The sequence below is a fragment of the Pseudochaenichthys georgianus genome, chromosome 8 (assembly GCF_902827115.2).
Source record: "Pseudochaenichthys georgianus chromosome 8, fPseGeo1.2, whole genome shotgun sequence".
Taxonomy (NCBI): Eukaryota; Metazoa; Chordata; class Actinopteri; order Perciformes; family Channichthyidae; genus Pseudochaenichthys; species Pseudochaenichthys georgianus.
The window spans coordinates 10909294-10915581 of NC_047510.2; positions in this window are offsets into that span (position 1 = coordinate 10909294).

Below are 6288 nucleotides of genomic sequence, written 5' to 3' on the forward strand. Positions count from 1 at the left end.
CTCCAGCACAAAACACAGAGGATATTTTCTTTTATGAACACTCAGCAGGGAATCGAATATTTTATCACTAGCCTTCACATCGTTGATTCAAACAAGCTGTTGGGAAAGTCAAACGGGCACATCTCCATGAGAAACTGTGTTTTTTTCCTTTTTCTAAAGAAGTCGTTGTCGCACTGCATAACAATAACAAGAAAAAACACACTGGGCGCTCAGGGTCATGGAAGCTTATCGTTAAGCATTTGGTAATCCTTGTTGTTTACATGAATAGATGCAACAACATTGATTCAAATCAGCAACTTCATCCTAGCTGTTGGATGGTTTGTTTCAAGTGGGGTTGTGTACGGTACTTACTCATATAGTCACTGCACGATACGCATTGTACTGCGGTATCAAAACCTATTCCAGCCACCGAACAAAGACTGTTCCTCGGAACATCTATATCAGTTTATGGATATTTGCCAAGGAGCAGAGTGTGTGTGCTGTGGGAAACCAGAAGATCATATCAAGTTGTTTTTTGTGACGTGGCCTATGTAAGCAAAGTTATGGAATGTGTTATTACCAAAAGTTTTTTGATAGTATAGTAGATATGAGATTTGGACATGCAGAAAAGGGCTGTGGGTCGGACTCAGCACCAGAACATGTGACCAGTACATGTGAGCTCCATCCACTTGTTGAGCTACTAAGATAGATAGATAGATAGATTCAACTTATAGTCATCACACAGTACAGGTACCATGTAACAAAACGGTCTCTCTGCATTGGACCCATCCTAGTGTTCGGAGCAGTGGGCTGCCATTATGTACGCCGCCCGGGGAGCAGTGTAGGGAACGGTGCCTTGCTCAGGGACACCTCAGTAGCACTTGGTCTTTCTGGGACTTGAACTGGTGACCTTCCAGTTGCCAAGCCAAGTCCCTATGGACTTCGCCGACACCGCCCCGGTGGCACACACGCTAAAAAAAACTTTTTTCCTAAACCTAACCACTTGGAGTTGAGACCAAACATTGGGTAACCTACCATCATTACAATGCTATAATAACGTCATAACATAGTGTAAGTGTAATCATACCATTGGGTCTGCATCTTCTTGCTTACTGGTGGGTGCAGTTTGCCCGTCAGATGCATTAAAGTGGTATTGAAAACAACTACTGACAGCCATTAAATGGCCTGATAACAATCATAATGGGGGCCAAATATATCACACACTGATGCTGATTTTGATAAGGTGGACATTTTGTTCAAAGCCGTAAAAAACTGGCTTTTCAAACTGGGGGCGTGAAAATATCCATTTAAGTTAGGTATACACTGATTATAGATAAATACCTTATAAAACCCAGCTTCAAAACATCCAAAATGTATTCCCCAGGAACTCCATCTTGCATGTGACTATTTGTCCAAAAATGTGATGAGAAAACATCTACTTGGTCAGAAGAAAATCAAAGTGGATTAAATGCAGCAGCTAATACGTATGCATAGTCGTTGCTTACAATGGTGGTTAGATCCATCCACGACTACAAACGCACCAACAGGAAATGAGATAAAAGGGAAATTACACTAATTGTGGAGAGTTCTGTGTGTCTCAGTGGGTCCAGGAAGGCTGGTTAGACTGGGATTAAGAATCAAGAAATATGCATGTAAAACAGCATGGGACACATGGAGTTGATAAAGCAAATGGGACTCGTACAGTCAGGCACAATGTTTTATGACACTTCACAGCTGGGTTTGAATAATGGTGAACAAGACCATAAAGAAACATGGGAGGGTAGTTGGAGCTTTTGGTATGTGGAAAAGCATATTTCTGCATGTCTCACCGTCCGTACATTCACAGAACACTTTTGAATTTCCATTTCTTTCAACAACTGATTTCATTAATGCCTTAACACCTGTTTCGTCCCACAATCGAAACCTCTCTCGTGTATCAAAGTCAGGTGTGGGTTATCACTGTCCCTTTTCAGTCCAGAACAATGCTGTTTCTCAACTTCAGTAACAATTTTAAAGTCTAATTTCTTAAACTAAAACGTCTACTAATTCAAAATGTCTGTGTTCAATTAAAATACTGCAACAATTTCACTGCATTGACTGTTATTAATAGTTATTCCAGCTTGATAAAGATCACGGTATAACATGCAATTGCTTTCCTCGGGCCAGCTGTTTTTAATTTCTACAACCTCATAATTACTCATTTAGACGAGAGCAAAAACATTCAAGTTTACAGGTGCAGTCTCTAAGCAGTGTTTGATTCAGGATTCAAACATATCTTTATCTTCACAATAAATCACATCACTGCCCGATATATTCCTACAAGTATGAGAAGATTAAGTGTACTTTCTACACTTGTCGCTCTTTGACTGGAAAACCAGGCAAAATACTGATTCATTGACCAAACCTAGGGCCGTAAGCACGAAGCCATATGGACAGACTTCTTCTTGTTCATGAAAGACTTTTATAGAACAAACCTCTTGGGGTGAACAAACTAAACTGAAACAATATGTTCAGTTCTCAGTTCAGTTGAGAGCAAATGTGCTGGGACTCAAAAGTGAAACCAATGCAGAAGTGCACATTTCTTTGATATCCATCACGGGGAAACGCTGGGGAAAAAGAAGTCCAATTGTAAAGAAGTCTATGAGAAAATTACAAGGCGAAGTAGTCGAAGAGGACTGTCCTGGATGTCTTCAAATGACCTTCTCATACTGCCTGTGCTGCAGCACTTCTTTTCACCCTCTGTCTGAAACCAGAGCCCAGTCTGCTCTGATAGGTTTGCTTGCCAGCTCTGTTGTGATTGGTCAACTGCTTAGAAATGTTTCGGATGTGTCCCGCCCCTTAACCTATCACATACAATGTATTGGAGTGCTAGCCAATAGAAGAGCGAGTGTTACACAGTGATGTCATTATGTTAAGGAGGTAAACATTGTGTGGAAGAGGAACTCCCGCTGGAGGGAACTTTGGAATTGTAGCCTTTGCAGACCATTTACATGCACACAAACCTACACATGACAGGAAAGGGAACACCCCAAGAAGCATAATAGGTAGAAGAAGTGTGTTCCACAGAAACAAAGAACAAGGGTTTTGGGATAATTAACACTATAGCCACTTACGAATAACGCTACAATGATGTCATTTTGAGAAGTTAGGCAGTAAGCTTAAAATTGTGTTTTATCACCATTGAAAAATGGAAACAGTTAATTGCAAATACTTAATTGCAGAAACGAAGGGCAACACTTGTTTTCCATCTGGAAAACGTATTACTCATGCGTATTCAGTTAAAACCAGACTATAGTTCAGCACAAAAGATCTTTATGTTGGAGCAGCACACATTCTATACACTGTCATCAGTATCATATGTTGACATGACATGCCACAAATCACGATTTTCATTTCATTTTTCATTTCAAACCTTTATTTAATCAGATTGAGATCATAGATCTCTTTTTCAAGGGAGACCTGCCGCAAATAGGTTCCACATGAAACATAAAACAATAAAGGACATCATACATTATATTTACAGGATACATAGTTATCGACATTTACATGTGCCCATTGTGTCAACAAGCATTTCATTTAGCCTAGCTTTAAAAACATGCAGAGGAATGAGATTGCTCAGTTTCAATTCTTGCTGAAGATTGTTCCAAGCAAGTGGAGCTGCGCACATAAAAGCTGTCTTACCGAAGACAGTCCTTGCTCTTGGCACAACTAACAATATGGAATTCAATGATGTAATCATGTATGAACACATAACTATACATGTTCCCAAGGAAAACCTTTGATTGTATTATTTACTTTGGCTCTGATTATGTGTTGGCTCCCGCCGGGAATTTAATCTGATCCCCAACGTCATAACGCAAACAAATCATTGAAAATAATGTGTTTTCCTTGTTGCCTTGCTCTTAAATCGCCGATGATCTTTCTGTCCTTGAGACCGCAAAGGGAAATTATTTTAGTCACACGGAGACCCTCAGTGAAACACGACTCCTGATGATCCAAAAGCTGTGATATTTAGGGTCAGCAGAAATCAATCATATGTATGTACACTGCATCACATATTGTGTGTCTATGCCTGTGTGATGGGGAGTTTATTTAAATGTGCATGTGTGTAATGTATGGATATGAATCGCACATATCAAGTAGTGCAAAAACAAAAAAACATCAGATTCTCATGTTACCACAAATTAAATGATTATAAAGGAAATGTGTCTGTCTATACATGTCCTTTACTTCAGTGTCAGTATCATTTTAATATTACTTGGGATTGTTTGTGTTGTGAAAAAACGTAGGCGTACTGACATTTGGATGAGTACTTTTTGTGACACAGAGCCAACCATTGCATAATGTCATTCTGCCCCCCCCCTCTCGATGAGAATCTCTGTAATTAGGAGCTTCACATTCCCCGAGGGTGGACAACGCCATTCTCATGTGCCCCTTTACCACAGAGGAGCCGTTTTCCAGTGGAGCAAACCAGCTGCATTACAGGTTTCTTCACAATGACTCATTTCAATGACGAGAAGTGAAACATTTGGTAGTAATTAAGTGATATAGAAGAATCGGAACCTGGCATTACGGAGCAAAAACACTAACACAATTAGGAAAAAGGGGATGGGTGGTGTACAACGCAATGTTGTTGGTATTGTGAGGCAATTTGCAACGTGAGCCTTGACTCTCAGCCAGGAACAATGCCAGCCTTCATTGTGCTGACCATGTTAGATCCATACTCTCATTTCCCTATGCTGTTACAACAGGGCCTGAAAGGAATATTGATTAATGCATATAAGAAGGGTATTAGGTTGGCATTCTAAAGGGTGGAGTTACAGTAAGTGCAACCAAACAAGTATTTTTCGGTGATGAAAATGTTAAATCCAACTTTCCTGAACTTTAAACAAATTGACACAACCAGACTGGAACACACCATGCTCGCGACCTGTCAGTTGTAAGGTAGCCACGCCCTAAAGCACACAGCGTTTATTGTCTATTTTACAAAATGGGACCACAATTTACAAATGAACTTTCAGTTTTGAAGTATTTGAGGAGAAAAAGTTACTAACTTATTTCCTGAGATGTTCTTGATATGTATGCACAGTAAAGTAATACTATAATAATGTGTCTGCCCAATGATGTAACACAGTTTACAAATACAATATATGGGTATTTAAGAAGAGTATTACGCGGGTCTGTCTGGTCATTGTTGATCAGGGCGGTTGAGTCATTGTCCCCTGCACACTACAGACATAAGGAACTATAACAAACTGAATGTAATTGGATACGAGTCAAAAGGAGACAACTCCTGCTTTTGAATGGATGCTTTTTATTAGCTGCGTTGGTGTATTACAGTAGGCTATGGTGTTGTTAAACTGCTTCAATTCCTGCACTCTGTAGCGAACACCTTTGAGTATTACTGACAGCTTTATGAGTGACCCTTAAATACTGAATGGAAAACACATTCACTCCATCGACATTCTCCCCTTTATGGATGAAAAAAGTAGTTCTTATGTTTGACGTCTATATAATATGGTACATTAGATGAAATAGACAAAAGCTGGATATTATTTATGAGTCTAAAGTTTCCTGGAGTTATTTTTCTAGTTGTGCTGCACTGCCGTCATACAGTTGTCCTGGTGAGACAGTGCACTCCATCATTTTGATACCAACACCGTGAAGGCAATCATTGACATCATCTCATGCGGGGGCTTCAAACTCACGCACTTACTAAGATGAATACCATCTGCTTGTTTATGCTCCGAGTACAGTACAGGGTCAAGGTCAAACAACATTTTATGACAAACACTTTAACTTGTAGCGCATGAAAAGAACAACACCAAAGGTCAAAACACTCTGAAAGCACCATAAGCCGATTTCAAACAACCACTTAAAGGGTTTGGGAGTAACCCTATCCGTTCTCTGATGATGCCTGGTGATGGGCACTGTAATGAAATTCAGGTGCACTGTGATGAGGGAGTCATCTATACAGCGCCTTTCAGCTCACATAGGTATTTCCTATAAAACCCAGACTGCATCAAATTCCTTGTGGATTTTCACTGGGGTGGTTCCAGAAAGAATCCAAGAGAAAGTCTCGATAAGACGCACATTTGGAGTAATTTAGGGGCAGGTATGCAAAGTAGACAGCTCCCTCCATAACACGCAGCTCACTTCTGGCGCACTCTCAGCCAAGATGTCAGACAGAATAAGATCGCAAGCACTTGGTTGAGCATGTGTTGCTACACCGAAGACAGATGTTCAGTTTAATCAAACTAGGAATCTGTTAATCAGACTAGTTCTCAAAGGATCAGGTGTTGGGCTGTG